The sequence below is a fragment of the Petaurus breviceps genome, unplaced genomic scaffold (assembly GCF_028583685.1).
Source record: "Petaurus breviceps papuanus isolate PSGF00001 unplaced genomic scaffold, PetGlider_PUasm1.0 208, whole genome shotgun sequence".
Classification (NCBI taxonomy): domain Eukaryota; kingdom Metazoa; phylum Chordata; class Mammalia; order Diprotodontia; family Petauridae; genus Petaurus; species Petaurus breviceps.
In genome coordinates, this window is record NW_027185852.1 from 24,286,425 (window position 1) to 24,308,408 (window position 21,984).

Consider the following 21,984-nt stretch of genomic DNA (forward strand, 5'->3'; position numbering starts at 1 on the left):
TGAGTTGCACAAGCTGGTGACATTTCTCCTTTCCTGGAAGGTCTTCACATGGAGATTAGTGACCTCTTGTTGGGAATATCCTCGCAGAGGGAAGCCTGGTCGCTCTGGGGTTGGACAAAATGATAAAGCACGGTGTGGTAGGCGATGCTGGGTTGGGGCCCTTCGGTTCGAGTCCCAGCTTTCAGATTTTTTAGCTCTGTGATCCAAGTCACTTACGTTTTCAGGGCTTCAGCTGCTGTTTGTTTCAGTCTGTAGGGGATCTCTAGGGCTCCAAATCCCTTGATCCTGAGGATCTTGGGTCCCAAGTGTCTTGAGGGTTGTGGCTGATTTTCCCTCCCAGAATTGAAAGTTAAGGCACTAGTCTGGCTTTAATACAATCCCTGAATAGTTTGGAGGGCTTAGAAAAGGTGGAGGTGGGAGGAGGTGATACCTGAGCTACACCCCACGGATTCCAGGAATCTGTGTTGGAAGGGTTGTGGAAAGGTAGGCACATGTGTTCATCCTCTGTTCTCAAAGAGGAACAAGACCTCAAATAGGGTGACATCTTGACTTTGGAATTGGATGTGAGGCAGAACTGAGCAGAGTCTTTAGCCTGCCCATCAAAGTCCAGTGGCAAGACAAATCTTAAGACAACTGATGATGTCCCAAGATGCAGTAAGTGACCTGGGCCTTTCTGAATTAAGATCTTTCCCTGTTCTCAATTGGTCTGAAGCAATGCCCATTCAGTGACTGAGAACTAGGTAAGAATTGAGACCAAAGATGGCCCAATTGACCCTTGTCAGTCTGGGCAGAGAAGACTCAGAGTTTCTGGCAAGAACAGAAACCTTTCGCCATTTTCACTCATTCTAAGCCATCAAAACCTAAAGACACACTAATGCACTGTTGATAGAACTGTAAATCAGCATGACTTAAAAAGCAATTTGGAATTATGCAAATAAAGTAGCTTAAAAAAGTCTACACCCTCTATATGTCCCAACGAAGTCAGGACATAAAAGAGGCCTCCGACAGCAAAATCCTTCTAGTGCCATTTGTTATGGTAGCACAAGGCTAGAAACACAGTAAATGCCCTACCATTACCACTGGCTAACGGCGAGACAAGACAAGCACGTGATCATTGAACGTTGCTGTGTTGTAATGGATGCGTGTGAAGAATACAAAGATACATGAAAAGAGTTCCATGAATGAATGCAGACTGATGTAAGCAGAGCCAAGACTGCGCAATGATGGCAACAATGTAAATGGGGGGGGGAACCCACATGAAATAACCAAAATTTCAAAAAAGAAGGTGCTTCCAAAGGAGGGATATGAGAAAGCATCCCCATCCTACTCTTTTGCATGGATGGGGATCTCCAGGTGAGGAATGTTGCATATATTGGCAGATTTTAAGGGGATGGGAAAGGAACAAGCATTTATTAAGTGACTACTGCATACCAGGCATAGTGCTAAACATTTTACAAATATTTGATCTTCACAACAACCCTGGGAGGTGGATGCTGTTATTAGCCACATTTTAGGGTTGAGGAAACAGAGGCAAACGGAGATTAAATGACTTGCCCAGGTTCACACAGTGTGTCCGAGGCTGGATTTGAACTTTGGTCTTCCTAACTTCAAGCTTAGCACTTCATCCACTCCATCATCTCTTAAAAAAAAAAATGTTATTTGTTATTGGGGATGGCTTTCTGGATGGGAGAATGGGCAGGGATATAGGGAGAAATTTAGGAAACAAAAACCAAAGAGCAATAAAAATTTATTTTTAAAATTTCCTTAAAATGCTAAATGGAGGAGTTTCTATTCATCAGAAGTCAGGGGCTAGGTGACACAGTGGGTAGAGTGTCAGGCCTAGAGTCAGAAAGATCTGAGTTCAAATTTGGCCTCAGACACTAGATGTGTGACCCTGGGCAAGTCACTTCACCCTGCTTGCCTCAGTTTCCTCATCTGTAAAATGAGCTGGAGAAGGAATGGCAAAAATCACTCTAATATCTCTGCCAAGAAGACCCCAAATGGGGTCAAGGAGAGTCAGATGGACTCAGAACAACTGAAAATTGGAAGTCACTGGAGTTAAATGAGTAGAGGTGCAACTGAATTTCGGAAATACTGCTCCTGTGAAGGAGGACTCAGCAGGGAGACACTGAGAAAGGGAGACTGATTAGAAAGTTATCACAGCAGTCCAGGAGATGAAGACCTGAATGCAAGAAGCGAGGAGGTAGAAGTGGAAAGACTGGGCTGCTGATTGGAGGAGGGGCATGAAGGGGTGAAGAGGAGGACCCGATGGACTGGAAAAATCACCCACCTAGACCCCGAAGGGATCTGGTCCAGCCCCTTCATGATACGAAGAAGGAAACAGATCCAGACAGGTGGAGGATTGGCCCAGGGTCTCACTAGGACAGTATCTCCATTTAAACTCAGCCTTCTTTCCACTGTAAGTAAAGGTCAAGTCTAGCCCTGCTTCCATAGAGAAGATGACGCCAGCCGGTTAAACTAATTTCTCCAGGTCGCGGGGGGTAAGTAAATGGCCATGCAGAATTTGAACCCAGGTCCCCCAGGTATAATTTTCCATTGTGCCAGGCCTCTCTCCATCTCTCGCAGTCTCACTCTGTTTCTTCCCTTCTCTTCCCTCTTCTTTCTCCTCTCCAATTCTCTCTGTCCTAGGCATAGTTAACTGGCCCTTGGACAGCTACTGGCAGCCTGCAGCTCTCTCATTGGACACTAGAGGACAGCACCTGCTTGCCACTAGCCGACTCTGCTCTGCCTCTCCAGCCCCCAACATGTTAATTGGCATGGAATTAGATGGATGATACATTTGACTACATTGAGGCTGACCATCACCCGTATCTTAGTATATCTGAACATACATTTGAGATCAAAATCATTTATAAGAAAACACCTCCACCCCCATTCCCACCTCTTATCTTGATAGCTTGGAGACCATCTGCCTTCTGAGACTCCGGTCCAAAATGGCAAAATGGCTTGGACAGGGTCCCATAGCGAATATGTCCCTACGTTCATAATGGAAGCAAATGCTGAATGTCAGTTAGAAGGAAGTGGAAATAGTCTGAATGCAGATCAAAGCTTACTTTGCTTTCTTTATCTCTTTTTTGGGGGAGGGGAGTCTTTTTTCGCAATATGACTAATGTGGAAATGTGTTTTGCATTATTACACATATATAACCTATATAAAATTGCTTGTGTTCTCAATGGGGAGAGGGGAGGGAAAGAATTTGGAATTAAAAATTTTTAAAGAATATTAAAGATTGTTTTTTCATGTAATTGGGAGGGAATAAAAATATTAATTTTTTTTTTTAAAGAAGTTAGTAGAAGTAAACATGTCACTTTTTTTCCTGTCCTCAAAAAATTTGTCCATGGACCCCTAAGGGTTCCAGACACTCCAGGCAAGGCCTCTTGATCTAGTTCAATCTTTTCAATGTACAGGGAAGGAAACTGAGATTCAGAGAGGGAAAGTGGCAGGGCTAGGCTTTGAACCCAGACCAGGTAGCTCCAAAGCCAGAGTTTTTGGAGATGATTCCTGTCTTCCTGAAGCCTCTGTTGGAGAGAAACCCAAGCATCAGACTTTGCATCTCTCCCTGCTGAATCTGATGATCGAGTGTCAACCCAGTTCTTACTCATCTAAGTCTTTTTGGATCCTGACTTTCATCCAGTATGCTAGTGATACTGTCTAGCTCTGTGTCATCTGCAAATCAGATAAGACTACCATCCTATACTACAAAGCAGGAATCATCACAACAATCTGATACTGACTGAGACATAGAATGGTAGGTCAGTGAAATAGATTAGGTACACAATATATAGAAGTAAATGACCACAGCGATTTAGTGTTTGACATACCCCACAGATCTAAGCTTTGGGGGCAAAAACTTACCATTTGACAAAAATTCCCAGGAAAACTAGAAAGTAATCTGGCAGAAACTAGGCACAGATGAACATCTCACACCAAGATGAGGTCAAAATGGTTATAGGATTTAGACATAAAAAGTGAAATCATATGCAAATTAGAGGAATGGGAGCATAGAAAAAGTTACTTGTCAGATCTATGAATATGCTTATGACCAAACAGGAAAGGATTATGGGAGGTAAAATGGATACTTTTGATTACATTAAATTTCAAAGATCTACAACAAAACCAATGCAGCCAAAATTAGAAGGAAAGCAGGAAACTGGGGGGGATGTCTCAGCAAGTTTCTCTGAAATAAGTCTCATTTCTCAAACATATAGAGAACTGAACCAAATTTCTAAGAAAACAAAACTTATTCCTCAATTGACAAATGGTCAGTTTGGAACAAGGAATTAGAAACAAGCAATATTCAAAAGACATCAAAATAATTCAAATAAAATGCTCTAAATTATAAATAATGAGAGGAATGAAAATTTAAACAACTCCGAAGTACCACCTAATGCCTATCAGATTACTCAACATCACCAAAAAGGAAAATGACAATTCTTAGACACTAATGTACTCTTGGTGGAGTGAATTTATCCAACCACTCTGGAGTACAGTTTGGAACTATGCTCAAAAGGCTATAAAACTAGGTATTATGACCCAGCAATACCCTAGTAGGTATGTATCCCAAAAAAACATCAAAGAAAAAGAAAAGGACCCATATGTACAAAACTATTTAGAGCAGCTTTTTGTGGTGGCAGAGAAATGGAAACTGAGGGGATACCCATCAAATGGGGAATGGCTGAACAAGTTGTGGTATATGAATGTGATGGAATACTATTGTGTTGTAAGAAATAACAAAAAGGATAGTTTCAGGAAAAAAAAACTGGGAAGACATGAATTGATAGAAAAGAGAGTGAGCAGGACCAGGAGAACATGATATGTAGTAAGAGCCATATTGTAACAATAATCAACTCTGAAAGACAGCTACTCTGATCAATGATTCATGCCAATTCTGAAAGACTCATGATGAAAAATGTTCTCCATCTTCAGAGAGAATTGTTGGACTCAGTACAGATTAAAGCATTTTTTGAAACTTTCTTGATTTTTCTTGGTTTTTGGCACATGGAAATAGGTTTTGCATGACTTCACATGTATAGTGGGTATTATGTTGTTCACCTTCTTAATAGGTGGGGAATGGGCTAAGAGGAGGGAGAGAATTTGGAACTGAAAATAAAAAATTAATGTTAAAAATAAATATTAAAAAAACTCTCAAAACCAGAAAAATTAGTAGCGTGTGAATCAAAGTAAAAAGATTTGATTTACAAAAAGCCTCAGTCATTATCAATCCTTTAAGATATTTACTGTGTAAAGCAAAAAAAAAAAAATAAGCCTGCCGTTTATGCCATTTGTCCAAATCACTGATAAAGAGCCCTGTGGGACTCCAGTAGAGACTACTTTCCGAACTGAGATCGAATCATTAACATCTGCTCTTTGAATTTGACTATTCAATGAGTTCTAAATCCATCCATCAACTAGGCTACATATTTGAAATTTTTTTTTAATGAATGGAAATCAGCTTTCTCTTCTGCCCTATTTTCCTTTAGAAAAAGAAAATTTATAACAAATATGTATAGTCAAACAAAACAGATTCCCATGTAGGCCATCTCTAAAAAAAGAAGTCATTCTGTACCAAGCCCATCCCTTCTTCCTCAGGAGGTGGGTCGCAGATTGCACCATCTGTCCTCTGGAATTGTGGTTGGCCATTGCATTGATCAGTGTTCTCAAGTCTTTCAAAGTTGCTTATTGTTACAATGATGTTATTATTGTATAAAGTTGTTCTTTTGGCTTTGCTTACTTTGCTTTGCATCATTTCACATAAGTCTTCCCAGGTCTCTCTAAAACCATCCTTGTTACTATTTCTTATAGTTTAATAATATTTCCTTACATTTATATACCATAATTTATTTGACCATTCCCCAATTGATGGATATCTCCTTTGTTTCCAGGTTTTTTGTTGTTGGGTTTTTTTTGCTACCACAAAAAGAGCTGCTATAAATAAATATTCTTGTACATATAGGTCATTTCCCTCTTTCTTTGATTTTCCTTTGATGGGCCTCTCCAGAGACAGCTAGATGGCACAGTGGCTAGGAGGAGTCAGGAGGACCTGAGTTAAAACTGACCTGATTAGTCATGTGACCCTGGGCAAGTTACTCTACCTGCCTTAGTTTCCTCCACTGCAAAATGGGGAGCACCTACCTTGAAGGGTTGTTGTGAGGATCAAATGATGATATAAGGGAAGTGCTTGGCACAGTGCCTGCTGGTACATAGTAGGTGCTTAATAAATGCTTGTTCCTTTTCTCTCCCTACTATGGAATTTGAACCTAGCAGTCATATGCTGGGTCAAAGCAGTTTAGTAGCTTTTTGAATACAGTTCCAAATTGCTTCCCAGAATGACTAGACCAGTGCCTAGCTCCACCAATAGTGTGTCATTTCCCACAGACGCTTCAGCATCTGCCACTTTCCTTTTGTGTCAACTTCACCAATCTGGTAGGATGGTGAGGCAGAACCTCAGAGTAGTTCGAATTTTGCATTTCTCTAATTATGTGTGATTTGGAACATTTTTTTAATATGGCTATTTATAGTTTGGATCTCTTCCTCTGAAAACTGACTGTTCCTATCCTTTGACCATTTGTCTATTGGGGAATGGTTCTTATTCTTATCAATAAATCAATGTCCTATGTAGTTTAAAAATCAGACCCTTTTCAAGGAAATTTGCTACAAAGATCCCATTCTCCTGCTTCTTTTCTAATCTCAGCTGACTTTGTGCAAAGCATTTTAAATTTGATGTAATCAAACTTGTTGATTTTACCTTCTGTGACTCTCACAATCTATTGGTTGATCATGACCTCTTCCCCTATTGATAGACCTGACAGACAATTTCTTCTTTGCTCTTCTAATTTGTTTACAATGTCATCCTTTATATCAATATCATGTATCTACTTAGAGTTGGTTGTGATACAGTGTGAGATATTGGGATAAACCTCACTCCTGCCACACTGGTGTTCAGTTTTCCCAACATTTTTTGTTGAATGGTGAGTTCTTACTTCAATAACTGGGATCTTTGAATTTCTTAAATATTGATTCTATGGAGATATACCTAATTTATTCTACTGGTAGAACATTCTACATTTTTATAGTCCAATCTTTTTCACAAACATAAGGAGAGATTATATTAAAAACTTTGCTGGGTGGTACAGTGGATAAACTGAACCTGATACCAGACCTGAGATCAGAGGATCTGATTCTAAATCTGGTCTCAGACACTAGCTGTGTGACCATGGATAAGTCGCTTAACCCCAAATTGCCTCCCAAACAAACCTTTCCTAAAGGCAGAGTTGGTTTGAGAGAGGAGAGACCTCCTTTCTTGCTTAGGGTGAGGACAAACATGGTTCTAGATCTTCAGGGACAAACAATGGGTCTCATCGTGAGAGAGAAAACACTTTGGGAAGTGGCAGGCGTGGAGTGGAGCCAGCAGTTCACCATGTCCTTGGCTGCCAGCTTGCAGGTCTAGAGATTTTAGGGAATTTCCCCTTGGGTGAAATGAAAGACTTTCTCCATGACCAAATTGGGAGACTCCACTCTCTTCACTAGAATGGAAAAGAATAAAGAAAAAGGTCAGGTTCTGAAGCCCATTTATTTCTTGGAGGCTAGATAGTATTAGACCTCAGACCTGAAGGATTTTCCCTGTTTCTCATGGTCTCTTACAGGACACTGTGAGATAAAGAGTCACCAGGCTCTCCCAAACTTGAATGAAGCAAAGACCTTGGCTGAAGGTGGTCTTTTCAAAGACACCAGCCATTGGAGCTATGATCAGAACCAGTTATGGTGTAAAGGCGCCCGCAAGACACTTGCCTCTCATGTCCTCATGATTCCTTGGTGAGTCAGTTCTCCAGCATCCTCCCCTTGGAGAGGTTTCATAAGTTGAGCAAGTTGATGGGATCTTCACATATGTGATGTTTTCTTTTTATTTTAATATTTCATGTGTCTTATTGTACATAAAATAAAATACATAGGATTGCAAAGGAAACTGACAATATTGAAATAGGCGGTCAGTTCGCTGGGAGGATGGAGTCAGGATTCAAATCCAGTTTAAATCCAGCCTCAGACACTTACTAACAGCGTGACCCTGGGCAAGTCACTTAACTCTGCCCCAGTTTCCTCATTAGTAAAATGGGAGACAATAAGAGTATTTACTTCCCAGAGTTGTTGGAAGGCTCAAGGAAGATCTGATTTCTAAAGTACTTTGCTAACCTTAAAGCTATAGAAATGCTTTTTGTTGTTCTTCAGTTGTATGTGATTCCTCCTGACCCTCTTTGGGGTTTCCTTGGCAAAGATATTGGAGTGGTTTGCCATGTCCTTCTGCAGCTCATTTGACAGATGAAAGCAACAGAGGCAGAGTGAAGTGACCTGCCCAGGGTCACAGAGCTAGTAAGTATCTGAGGGTGGATTTGAACTCAGGTCCTCCAGACTCCAGGGCCAGTGCCCTGTGACACCCAATAACAATGCTAGCCAGTAGCGATCACATTCTTATTTGGGATGCTACCACCCTCACAAAGGCTTCTTTGCTTCTGCAGTCTAGGTCTCCCTTAATGCTAGTGCCTTCCCTCCCCTGATTTTCTCCAACTTACTCCATCCATATCCTGTTTGTACCTAGTTGCTTGCACATGTTTCTCCCCCTAGATGCTGAGCTCCTTGAGGGAAGGGACTGGGGTTTGGGGTTTTCTTTCTTCCTTTGTATCCCCAGAACTTAGCACATGGCCTCACACACAGCAATGAATCAGTCAGGCCATGAGGATCACTAAATGCCTTTGAGATGCCGTCATGACACATTGCAAACTTGTGATTATTATCATTATTCTCATGCCACTCTCATTTTACAGATGAGGAAACTGAGGCCTAGAAAAAAACTCAGGTCAATCCCAAAGTCACACAGGTAGTAAGTGTCGAAGCTCCTAATCCATCCCGGTTTCCATGGCTCCACCAGAAACAGGAGCCTCTATCATTCTTGCACCTTTAAGAAACTGAGCGCCTGTAGAAGCAAGCGGCCAAGATTTAGCTATACTTTTTCTGCAAGATGGGCCAGAACCTCACTCCTCAGAGAAGGCGGTGCCCCCAGAGGGGCTGACTTAACAACTGCTCCAGACCTCTTTCCCCCTGACACCAGCTTCTGCTCTCTGCCTCAGCTGGCAAGGGCTGTCGCTAAGGGTGGATCCCTGGGGATCTCCCTCCCTTGGTATTGTGGCTGGTGTTTTTCTTCTTTGGGATAAGCAAATGTTTTCCTCTGGTGATCTAGTGTATATTGGAATATAATGGCTACCCTTCAATAATTCTGACTTTTAAAAAGCATCTCCTGTGTGCCTCGGGCAGCTAGGTGGTGCAGTGGTTAGAGCACCAGGCCTGCAGTCAGAAACACTCGCATTCCTGAATTCAAATCTGACAAACCCCTCCAGTATCTTTGCCAAGAAAACCCCAAATAGGGGCACGAAGAATAGGACACGATTGGAAACATTCAACAACAACCTGGGTACCGAGCACTGGGTTGAGTACTAGGGGTACAGCAACAGAAAGGCTAAAACAGTCCCCGCCCTCAAGGAGCTTACATTTTACTGGAGTGGGGGCGGGGGGAGGAGCACACAATGTGGGCACAGAGAAGTCCGCACAAAGTGCATTCAGAACATGTACGAATTCACTTTGGGTGGTGGGGAGAGAAAGTGTGAAGGACTAGAGGCATCAAGGAAGGCCCCGGGGAGAGGCAGAGTAAACTGAAGCTGGAACAAAGGAAGTAATTGACTTTTATCTAAAGCTTTAAGGCAAGTCAAGAGATGCTGGCTATTCTGCTCCTGGTTTAGAGAGACAGCTGGGGGGCGGCGGGGGATTGGAGTGCCTCATCAGCACTAATCAAAAGGGCTTTAAAAGAAAAAGGATGGGGGAGGGAGAAAGCTGTCGGTGTTTATCCACCCAGCTAGACACTACTGAGAATAGCAGAAGGGAGGGGAGGAGGGAAGGAGGAAGGAAGGAAGGAAGGAAGGAAGGAAGGAAGGAAGGAAGGAAGGAAGAAGGAAGGAAGGAAAGAAGGAAGGAAGGAAGGAAGGAAAGAAGGAAGGAAGGAAGGAAGGAAGGGAGAGAGGGAAGAAGGAAGGAAGGAAGGAAGGGAGGGAGGGAGAGAAGGAGGAAGGAAGGAAGGAAGAAGGGAGGGAAGGAAAGAGGAATGAAGGGAGGGAAAAAGGAAGGAAGGAGGAAGGAAGGGAGGGAGGGGGAAAAAGATAAGGGGGGTGGGAGGGAGGGAAGGAGGAAGGGAGGGGAGGGAGGAAGGAAGGAAGGAAGAAGAGCAGCTTGAGACACCCAGAAGTTCATAGGAGACAAAAATCTAAGAAAGGAGACAGTAATAAGATTTGTTGTTGTTCAGTCATTTCAGACTCTTCATCACTCCACTTCGGGTTTTCTTGGCAAAGATATTGGAGTGTTTTGCCATTTCCTTCTCCAGCTCATTTGACTGATGAGAAAACAGAGGTAAACAGGGTTAAATGACTTGCCCAGGGTCACACAGCTAGTAAGTGTCTGAGGTCAGATCTGAACTCAGATTCTCTTGACATCAGACCCAGAGCTCCATGAGCTATGGTGTCACCTAACTGCCCTAGTAATAAGGCAGATGACCTTTAGTGTCTAAACAAAAATATCCCAAATGTAGGCAACGATCAACAGAAACTAGGCATCCTGATTCCAGGTAGCAAATTTGATCGATGAGAATGTCAGCTCATTACTAGTGGGAATAATCCCATTCTTTCTATTTGGATCCTGGCACCTAGTGCAGGGTGTGACTTAGAGTAGGTATTTAATAAAATGATTATTCAGATTTGGAATGAACCCCATGACTAGCCTGTGGCTCTGGACCATTATACTTTGTTTTTAATGCTATTTTATTTTTTCTAATTATACATAAAGACAATATTTAACGTTCATTTAAAAAAATTGAGTTCCAAATTTTCTTCTTTACTCCTTCCTAGGATAGTAAGCAATTTGATATAGGTTACATATGTGTAATCATGTAAAACATTTCCATATTAGTCATGTTATGAAAGAAGAAACAGACCAAAAGGCAAAAAAAAACCCACACACACAAAGAAAGTGAAAATAATATGCTTCAATCTGCATTCAGATGCCATCAGTTCTTTCTTTGGATGTGGATAGCATTTTCCATCCATGAGTCCTTTGGAATTGTCTTGGATTATCGTATTGCTGAGAAGAGCTGAATCATTCATAGTTGATCATCCCACAGTGTTGCCATTACTGTATACAACCAACATACCTTACTAAGAAGAAATAAGATTGGTAAGAGGGTAGGGAGGGGTAACATTGTATATCAAAAAGATATACTTATGTAAGCAAATCCAGGCACCAGAATGAGGAAACATGTTGGAGGAAGGAACAAAAGTAATCATGTCATCAGAATAGACTGCAGACCACCTGAACAGAAGGTGAATGGATGAGATATCCTAGAAACAGATCACAAGCATGGTGTAGAAGCATAATACATTAGTTATGGGAAACTTTCAATATCTCTCTTTTGTCTTAAAGATAGCTTCGTTTTTCAAAAGATGGAGGAATCAATGAGAAGGAATTCTATTCTGGATCTGATTCTCACTAATGAGGTAGAATTGTTTATTGGGAAATTATGGGAACTCTAGGTGTAAGTGACCATTCCTTTCCTAGAGTTCCTTCCTCCACAAAGCGGATAGGAACATTGCTTAATGTACATGAGTTGATGATAAAAGACAACAGATGGAAAACAGAACTACTAAATTATCATTTAGTACTAAATACTAAATTGGCTTCTGGTTTGTTTTTTTCTCTGCCAAAGAGAATGGTTTTTGCACTGGGAAGGACAGGACCAAAGTAGCTAAAAGGAAGTTGAGACCCAAGATTGTAAGGAAGCATCCACTGATGTTCTTAATGATTTCAATTCAACTCTATCCTGAAGAGTTGTTGGCATCTGTGATTGCTGAATCCCTGTCCATGATATCTGCAAGACTGTAGAGATGGTGGAGCAGCTAAGTGGCACAGTGAATAGAGCACTGGCCCTGGAGTAAGGAGGACGTGAGTTCAAATCTGGCCTCAGACACTTAATACAAAAACTAGCCATGTGACCTTGGGTAAGTCACTTAACCCCAATTGCCCTACCTTCCCCCTCCAAAAAGCAAAAAAAAAAAAAAAGATTGTAGAGACGGGGAGAAGCATAGAGAAGGGTCAATGTCCTGATATTCAGGAAAAGAAAGAAAATCGAGCTGAAAATAGGGGAGTGAGCTTGACTGATTGCTGGGAGAATTTTAGAATGGATCATTAAAGAGATGTATAGAAGAGAAAGTCTCTGGGCTCATTCTGACCAGCAGGTCAGATACCTAGAGCAGGGTTACTTCTCTTCTCTGGGTTCTAGGGGCAACCCTCAGGGGTTGGAGATTTCTTTCTAATACAATCAACCACTAGCTCTTGTCCAATATCTTCCCCCAATATCATTGCCAGTTCATATCTAACCAGTGACTACTTCCCTGGTACCAATGAACATCAATTGGCTTTTACAGAGGGAAACAAGTAACAAGAACCTTCTCCCCCCCCTGCCCACCCCTACCAAATCAGGACACACTCTCTCTTTTAACACAGCCACTGGATCCCTGGAGAACTTAAAAGTTCAATGCTACGAAGCTCTCTCCCTACCAAGTTCACTTCTGATTATAGCGTTGGCAATGGAGGAACTATTCCCAGGCTTGCAAGACAGGGTGTCTTGACAAATGAATGGACTCATTGCTGGGCTGAGGAAGGCAGATTGCTCCTCAGTGCTGGCTCCTTGCCATCTTCACCTACTGCATCTACCAGCAGCTCTGCTACAGACCTCTGTGGCTTGTCCTCTGGTGTCTCTTTCAACCTTTTGAAGCCTGCAAGATCATCATCGTGTCACTTCTGTCTGGATACTCATTCATCTAAGAATGGGAAAGAAGAGACACAGCAGTAATTAGAGGAACAGAGGTATGTATCCATGGGTTCGTGGCCACAAGGCAGCCTAGAGGAGGAGATAAGGCAGATAAGTGGATTGCTCTCTCTGTCTGTCTCTCTCCTCTTTCTCTGTCTCTCTTTGTCACTGTCTCTCTGTCTTTCTCTGTCTCCTCTCTCTCTGTCTCTCTCCCTCCTTCCCTCTCTGTCTCTCATTGTCACTGTCTCTGTCTCTCTGTCTTTCTCTCCCTCCCTCCCTCTCTGTCTCTGTCTCTCATTATCACTGTCTCTGTCTGTCTTTTTCTCTTTCTCTCTCTCTCCTTCCCTCTCTGTCTCTGTCTCTCATTATTACTGTCTCTGTCTCTCTGTCTTTCTCTCTCTCCCTCCTCCCTCTCCCTGTCTCTCTCTCTCTCTCTCCAGGATTGCAGTTGGTCTTGGCTCATCTGGTCCTGGGCAGAGAGAATGAACTTCTGTCTGTTCAAATCATTTGCATACACTCAGTTCTAGCAGAGCAGCCGGGTACAAAGATTTTCCTCACCACATAAATGACCAGAAACAGTCAGAGAATGCTTGTGTGTGCTGTGGAGAAGGAGCTGGATGTCTGCCCCTACATTACACAGTTCTAGAAGCAGGCAGTTAAGCTGTCAGCAGGCAGATTATAGTGCTCATGCTCCAAGCCTAAGGCCCCACTGGGGGTTCCAATTACAGAGAATTGGTTAACATTTAGAAAAAGAAGCAATGGTCACAAGGAACCAAACTCGTTTCATCAAGAACATATTATACCAGGGGCAGCTAGGTGGTACAGTCAATAGAGCACCATCCTTGAGGTCAGGAAGGAGGATATGAGTTCAAATCCAGCCTCAGACACTTACTAACTGGGTGACTCTAGGCAAATCATTTAACCCCAGTTGCCTCCAAAACAAAATTAAACACAGTTACATAATATACATTTTATTTCCTTTATTGATAGTGTTACTATACTGGCAGATCAGAAGAGTGTGAGAGATTACCTTTTTAGCAAAGCCTTTGATAAAGACTCCTCCTGGTGGAGAAGATGCAGAGGTATAGATTGGACAATGATCCGATTAAGTGGATTTTGAAGTGGCTGAAAGGTTGGCCTCTAAGAATAGTCATTAATGGTTCGATGTCAACATGGCAGGAGGTCTCTAATGAAGTGCCCCAGGGATCTGTCTCTGTTTGGCCCCATCTCATTGAATAGTTTCATCAACCACATGAATAAAAAGGATAGATGGCATACTCATAAAGTTTGCAGCTAATGTAATACTGGAAAGGCTAACTTACCCACTGGATGGCAGTCAGGATCCAAAGGACTTGACAGGTGAGAACATTAGTTGAATTGAAGACAACAATGAACTTTAATAATCAATCATTCAATAACCATTTATTAAGCACCCCAAGAGAATTGACCCAACAACTGTTTCTGCGCCACAGTTACTGAGGACCCAGAGAAGTTTTTACTGCCAGCAGCCTTTGGCCCTGTCCAATGCTTTGACATTGATATAATTTTATCAATGGAAATTACATTAAAGAAGATGCATTACCATCTGCTGCTGCTGCACCCTGAGGACTGTGGGGCTTTTCCATCTGATTCATGAAAACCTGCTGTATGTGCTTTGTCTCTCCCCTGTTAGGATGTGAGCCTCTGGAGAGCCTTACTTTTCTATTTGTATCCCCAATGCTTTGTACATAGCAAGTACCTAATAAATGTTGTTTTTTTTTTTCATTCATTCATTCACCTTCTGTGTACCAAGCACTGTACTAGACTCTGGACACACATGGACAAATGTGAAATGACCCCCTTGAGGAAGTCACATCTTAACAAGGGGACCAAGGTGCTTTCTCCAAAAGTGGGAGAGAGAACTAACCCCTCCTTTGAGGTCTTTTTTTTTTTTTTTGCACCTTTCGGAGGGCAATTGGGGTTAAGTAACTTGCCCAAGGTTACACAGATAGTTTTTGTGTGTGGGTGTTAAGTGTCTGAGGTGGGAACTGAACTTGGGTCCTCCTGACTCCGGGCTGGTGCTTTACTCACTGTGCCACCTAACTGCCCACCCTTTGAGGTCTTTCAGCAGAGGCTAGCTAACCATTTCAGGATAGATCATAGGAGGGATTCTTTCGCTTTGCTGGTTGAATAAGGTAGCTGCTGAGGTCCCCCCAACTCTCAGAGTGTGTGATTACTCAATGTACACACATAGGGATAAATGTAAAAAAGCTTATGACTGGATTTAAAAACTCAACTCTATAAGGTCCTGATTGGGCTAACACTGTCCTGTCAAACATTCAGACATTTTAGTGGGCTCAGTGGGCATCCCAGCACTTAGTGGGGTCCTTCGCATCTAGTCTGCACCCATACATGTTGGCTGAATGGAATGAATGGAGGGGGGGCTGTTGACGCAGGTGACTTGGTCGGTTTCCCCTGGCTTCTTCTTCCCCCCTGGTGAGACACTTGGAGCCACTCTAGTCCTGCAGATCACTGAGTACAACTCTTTTATGAATTTTCAGGGAAGGAGACCAGAGAGTCACAAAAGGCAATCTGGAGTCAACTTTTAAAGACAAAATCAGTTAGGGGATGTAGTGGGGACCTGGTCCTTGTAAGTAGAGACCCTAGGCAAAGCAGGGTGGAAAGAGCTGGGAAAGAGCTCACCTGGAGTGAGGTTGCAGGAAATAATAAGTTGGTCAATAACTTTCTCTTTTAACTATTTTTGCTAATTAGGACAGCTGTTTAACCCCCAATGGGGTCACGAGGAGTTGGACATGACTGAAATGACTCAACAACAACAAAATTTTCCAACTTTGGCTATTGCTCTCTAAATTTTATTGCCCTTGGACAAAGCTCCAATCGCCCCACCCTAGTTTTGTCTCTGCCAATAGTTGGCCTTAGCAATGTCCTCCAGCATTCTTTAAAGTTACTCGTTTGTGAGTACACACACACACACACACACACACACACACTGAATCAACCAATCAGCATTTATTAAATTCCCTGGACATACCAGGTTGTGTCCCATTTGGCTTACAAATCAAATCTTCAGGGAAGGAGACCTGACAGCTAGAGATGTCAATAGTACTAGAGAAACAAAGACAGTCCTCAAGGTCATGTGGTTATTAGGTGGCAGATCTGGGATTTGAATCTGGGTCCAGATTCCAAATTGTCTGAATCCGCAAATGAATGAAAGACCTAAGGCAGTTAGGGTGGCAGCATAGGGCACAGAGCCTCCACCTGGAATCAGGAAGACCTGGGTTGAACTTCAACCTCAGACACTTACTAGCTGTGTGACCCTGGGCAAGTCACTTCACCCTGCTTGCCTCAGTTTCCTCATCTGTCAAATGATCTGGAGAAGGAAGTGGCAAAACACTCCAAATATCTTTGCCAGGAAAACCCCAAAATGGGGTTGAGAAGAATCAGACACAACTAATTGATTAAAATAAACAAGAAGAAGCAGTCGAATGTCAGCTCTTCTCCGGGCTTCAGTTCTGCTAAGCGCCATGCCTGTTCTAAGGTTCTAGAAGTACTCTGGTTCTCCCCTCTTGTCTCACAGCCTGACTAAGGGTGAGGTTTGGGCACTGACACTTTGGAAATCACACACTTAGGATATTTTTTCAGAGGGCAGGCGGCCCTCGGCCTTCTACCAGATCTACCAACTCTTCTTGGAAAGTTTCCCCCCTGCACCCCTTCCCCCAAGGAGCTCTTTTGTCTTTCAGGTAAAACTTATAGCTCAGCCAAGTCTGGTTTGATAGCCCGGAGAAATGGGGTGGCGTGGGGGGAAGGGAAGAGGCTAGCAGCTGGAAAGTGGCCCAGATCTGGCGACTTTAAATCTCCTGACCAATCACCACCAATCTGACCCAAGGCAGATAGATCTGCCTGCACTTTCCTGACCCCATTACTCACATCAGTTTTGTAGTGAAAAGAGCCTTGGGCTCCTGGCTGGAAAGATTCAGCTTCTGGTCTTGGCTCAGACACTTACTCTCTGTGTAACCGTTGGTAGCCTGTCCTAATGTGGTGGGATTTGCAGTCCCTGGATCTGAGTTTAAATCCAAAAGTGTGACTGTGGGCAAGTTTCTTTACCCAGTCTGGGCCTCAGTTTCCTCCTCTGCAAAGTGCAGGGTTTGGATTAGGTGGTCATTAAGACCCCTTCCAGCACCGAATCCTATGGGCAGTACATAAGAACTGACCCTCCTTTCCAGCATAAAACATCAGGTTCATGAGGGGCTGGGATGCCCTGCCCCTCCTTGGTGGCCCTCAGACCTAGGCTCTGATGCCTGTATCTGCCCAGGATGGGTCCCCAGAAGCTGCTCGAAGAGCCAGTCAACAAGCATTTATTAAGCTCCTGATGTGTACTGCTAAGTACACTGTGCTTGGCACTGGGAATACAAAGAAAGGGAAATAAAAATAAAAAATCAGTTCTTGCTCTCACTGTCTAAGTGGAGGAGGCCCGGTGCAGACTCAAGAATACATAATTATTGAATAGAGTAGCAATTTCCGAGTTCAAAGGAACTTGGGGATCAACGAGCTTAACTCTCTTATTTTGCAGAAGAGGAAACTGAGGTCAAAGAGAAATGACCCGTTCAAAGTCACCTAGCCAGAGAGGCGCCCAGCGGGGATTTGAACCCATGTCACCTGACTCCTTGCAGTTCTCCTTCCCCTGGGCCAAATGGTAAAACTTTAAACCCCAAGTACATCGGATCAGAGCTGTCCCCTGCGGCCACAGAGGCACCAGCCATTCTTCACCAGCCGCCCCCATCTGTCACCGGGAGCTACGGAACCTGCAGCTTAGTTAACCCTTGATGGCCTTCTTGGGCCTGAGCACCTGGCGGGGACTGAAGGAGGAGGGCTGAAAGGAGGGGCTGTTGGGGGTAAAGGCTGAGGGGCTTCGTGGTCCGGGAGCCAACGCGCCGCGGCCGAGGGGGCAGAGCTAGGGAAGCAGAACGAGGAGAATTAGCGGGGTGGGGGGCTGAGAGGAGGGGGCAGAGTTCTGCAAACCTAAGCGAGTTTAGGGTCTGAGAGGCAAAGATCAGGGAGCTGGGGTTTGGGGGATTGAGGGGTAGGGATTGACAGAAAAGGGTTGGGGGGCAGAGGGGCGGGGCCTGAGAGGAGCGAGCTAAGGAGCAAATGACCGACTGGGGGTCGAGGTATGAGGGGCGGAGGGGAGGGGGCTGGAGGCTGATGTGGGACTTGAGGGGCTGGACCTAAGGGGAGGGGCGAAGGGGGTGGTGCCTGCGGAAAGGGGCGGTGCTGGGGGCGGGGTTAGGCGCTTAGCGACTGACCAGTCCTAGCCGCAGCCCCAGCCCCTTTTCCCTGAGCCGGTCTGGAGAGCCAGAGCTGGGCGCTCGGAGTCCGCCGTAGATCGAGCCGCTGCCGGAGCTGGAGAGTTCTCCTCGGGGACCAAGAGGGGTTCTCTGAGCTCCGTCCCAGGCAGTCAGGACTGCAGCCACCGCCTTCCTCTTCCTTGCCCTGCCCTGCGCTGCCAGTTGGTTAGTCCCGTCGGTCCAGTCCCGGGTGGCTGCAGTGCCCTCTCAGGTGCTGGCCCCGTGCTCCCGCACTCGGAGGCTTGACTTCGAGAGCAGCGTCCCGAACCCCCCTCCCCAAGTCCTCAGAGCCCCCCAACCAAGGTAGGGGGAGCGCAGGGGCAGAGCGATCTGGGGACGGGGGACGGTATTAGGGAGAATGCGCTGGAGGGATGGGGGGCAACGGAGTCTGGAGGAACTGGGGACATCAGGGTTAGGGAAGGAAGAAGGTCGAAGGCACAGGGTGCTGGATCAGGACCAGGGGGCGTTGGGGAGAGGGGCTCTGGCTGACCGAGAAGATTGGGGGGGGGGCGGTGAGTGCCGGCAGCACACACACCGAGGCTGATTGTACGGGATGGGGATGAGGGCACTATGCCGGCGAAGGGTCTCCAGACCAGGGTAACCTAAGGGAGAGGCCATGTGTGGAGAATCTAAGTATGAAGCAGCCGGAGAATCTGAGAGCAGGTGCTGGAACTTTGGGCTGGGGGGAGGAGGAGGCGAACCTGGGCTCTGTGTGCGGTGGGTGGGGCAGGTTGAAGCTAGACATTGGGACCTGAGTGGGTTGCGGGGAGAGGGCAGTGGTTGGGTCCTACTTCTAAAGCTGGGGCCCCTAATCTGGGCAGAGACGAGAAGAGCTAGAGAGACCTCTGTGCCTTAAGGCTCCAGAGGGTGGAAGGGCAGCTTGGCTCCCTCCCGGCTTTGCTCTCTGTCTTGGGAGTGGCCCCATGGGGGGGGGGGGGCGGGGCTGCCTCCCAGTGGAGACCTTCTGGAGTCCATTGAGGAGGGTGTGGGCGAGACTTCTTTGGGAAGAGGAGGGGAGTTAGCAATGCCAGAGGAGTGGGGTTAGAGATAGAGAGGGGAGTAAAATATTTCGTCTTCCTAGGTATTATTGCCTGAATGTATGTGGCCCTGTGATTGTATATATAGATTTACATGCACGGAGGTGAGTGGGGGGAAGGGGATTTTGATGACTTCTCCATGAGCTCGGTGTCAGAGGGATACTCAGCGGTGGGAGCGGTTCCTTAGGGGGTTCTAGTGAGATGGTCTAGTAAGTTCCTCAAACACTGTACGTCTTCCAAATAGATCACCATTTATTTGGCCAAGAAGACTCCTAGCTCCAAGATCCGGGGTTTTAAGCCATTTCTTTCTGAAACTCAGTTTCTTCATTTGTCAATAGGGTTAATATGATTCCTGCCCTCCTTGCTTCTCTCCATTGCAGAGCTTTGATGAGGCTTATCAGATCATGGGACAAAGGCTAGAAGAGCCAGTTCAGAGATTGGCTAGTACGGCCTATGAGTTAGCAAGCATTTATCAATGTGCTGTATTGAGGAAATGAAGGCAAAATCAGGAGCCTTCAAGGAGTTTACATTTGAATGGGGAAACTTCCCTGGACTCTCAAGTCTCCCTCAAATGGGGGAAACTGACAACTAGAGAGAAGGAAAGTGACTTATCCAAGATCTCCCAGGTAGTAAATGGCAGAGCTGGGGCCTTCAATTCCACAGCCTGCCCTCTTTCTACTGTTCAGTGCTTTGGGTGGAGTAGAAGTGAGTGTCAGCAGCAGCTAGGGAAGGTCATGGCTGCCCTTCCACATCAGCCACAGGGTCAGGGCTGTGCTGGCCTCAGAGTTTCTTCTAATAGCTCCTTATGGGTCTTCCATCCAGGAATCCCACTGGATCTTTTTTGGAGAAGAGACCATAATGGCTCAATTATCTACAGGTCACTTATCTGGCAACCTTAATTCATCCATCAATTTAGCTGAAGCTTTTTGATCTATAGGTATTTTTAGCCTGCACTATATCTCAGGGCTGAACTCATCTATTAGAAGGTAGGCTTCTCTCTCTCTCTCTCTCTCTCTCTCTCTCTCTCTCTCTCTCTCTCTCTGCTCAATTTCTTCCCCAAATTCATGGACTTGAAGTTGAATCACAATGTCACAGTTCAGAGGAACCTTAGAACTCACACAAGTTAGTGACAATCAACCAACAAACCAGAAATCAAGAGAGACATTTAAATATGAAAAAACAGACAGGTATATGAGGGAGGTATGCGATCCAGAGAGAAAAAGGAATAGGTTTTTGCAAGGTCCAAGAGAAGAAATATGTTCTGCCTACAAATAGGGTTGTGAAGCATTTATTAAGCACCTACTACATACTAGACACTAAGCTAACTACCTAGCCAGCTATACAAAGTCAGATAGTCTCTGTCCTGATGGAGTTTACATTCTATTGGGAATCCATCAACCAATAAACATTTATTAAGCACCTGCTATATGTCCAGCACTGCACTACAATGCATTCATTAGTAAGTAAATACATATTAAATCTATCTGCTTATCTATCTATCTATCTGTCTGTCTGTCTGTCTGTCTGTCTATCTATCTATCTATCCATCTATCCATCTTTCTCCCTTTCCCAAAGCAGATCAGCACCTTCTCTGCAACTAACTTAGAACACTGATAGTGGAGAGGGTGGGGACAGGGTAAATGATCTGCCCAAGGTCACACAGGCAATTATACTTCAGAGACAGGTCATGAACCCAAGCCTTATTGACTCCCCTGCACCATTTTCAAATACTGGATGGATTGAAAACAAATGCACATAGATGGTGATGGCATGGTCCAATTGATATAGAATCAGAAAAGACATGAAGGATGTGGCCCTAAAGGGAGCTTCTTCTGCCCATCTTTGTACCCCTGGTGCTTAACACAGTACCCAGTACATAGTAGGCCCTCAAAAATACTTGGCTGTTGCTAGATTGGCTGAGTAAAGGCTGGCTAGAATAAGCCTTCTGATGAAGTGTCCTTTCTCCCCCACAGGCCAATAATGCCTTTCTACCTGAAATCTCACTTCTTCCTTTGTCTGCCCCTTTCAAATGCTCCTGCATATATTAGATATGGGAGTTATCTGTATTTGCGTCTTCTCCCCCTACTAAACTCTATGCTTTAAGAGGGCAGATGCTGTGTGGGATCTGCTCTAGGATCAAGCATTGTTCAGAGTACACAATAGGCACTCAGTAGATGTTTGAAGGAGGGAAAGAATCTTGCAAGTGGTTCTAGTGTCCTGGAAAGATCAACGACCTGGGATTCAGGACACCTGGGATTTGGGCCCAGGGCTCCCACCGAGTTTCTATGTAACCTCACCTAAGCTATTTTCCTTGTTTGGGCAGCAGTTTTCAATCGTGCACAATGAGGGGTTGGACAAGTCGGCTGCTACGGTACTGTCTAGCTTAAATATTTCATGGAGTGTGCTCACATTCAATAAACTGGAGGTGGAGCCACTGGTGATGACCAGGGGGTGAGGAGACTGCCTCCTGGACCCCATTCTCGTACCCTAGTAGAGAAGGACTCCACTTCAGACAATGGGGGAGGTGGGCACCATTGCCTTAGTCTCCAATGTGATAGTCTCTCCGTCAGTTTCTAAGAGTGGCTCATGTCTCACAAGGCTGTTTATTTCCTATTTAGTACTTTGCCCATGAGGAGGGTATGCAGTCATGAGGGGGTAGTGGCACTTCCATTGGTGGCATGGG

At 44.7% G+C, this 21,984-nt stretch overlaps 1 protein-coding gene across 1 annotated transcript in view; it reads left to right on the plus strand.

Annotated features, from left to right (window-relative positions):
• The first annotated feature begins 18,252 nt into the window (after positions 1-18,252).
• Positions 18,253-21,984, plus strand: part of LOC138165350 (ras-related protein Rab-3B) — a 57,444-nt gene continuing 53,712 nt past the window's right edge. The window contains exon 1 of the mRNA XM_069093582.1: positions 18,253-18,567. The gene's annotated coding sequence lies outside the window, so the exon portion shown is untranslated. The remainder of the gene's footprint in view (positions 18,568-21,984) is intronic.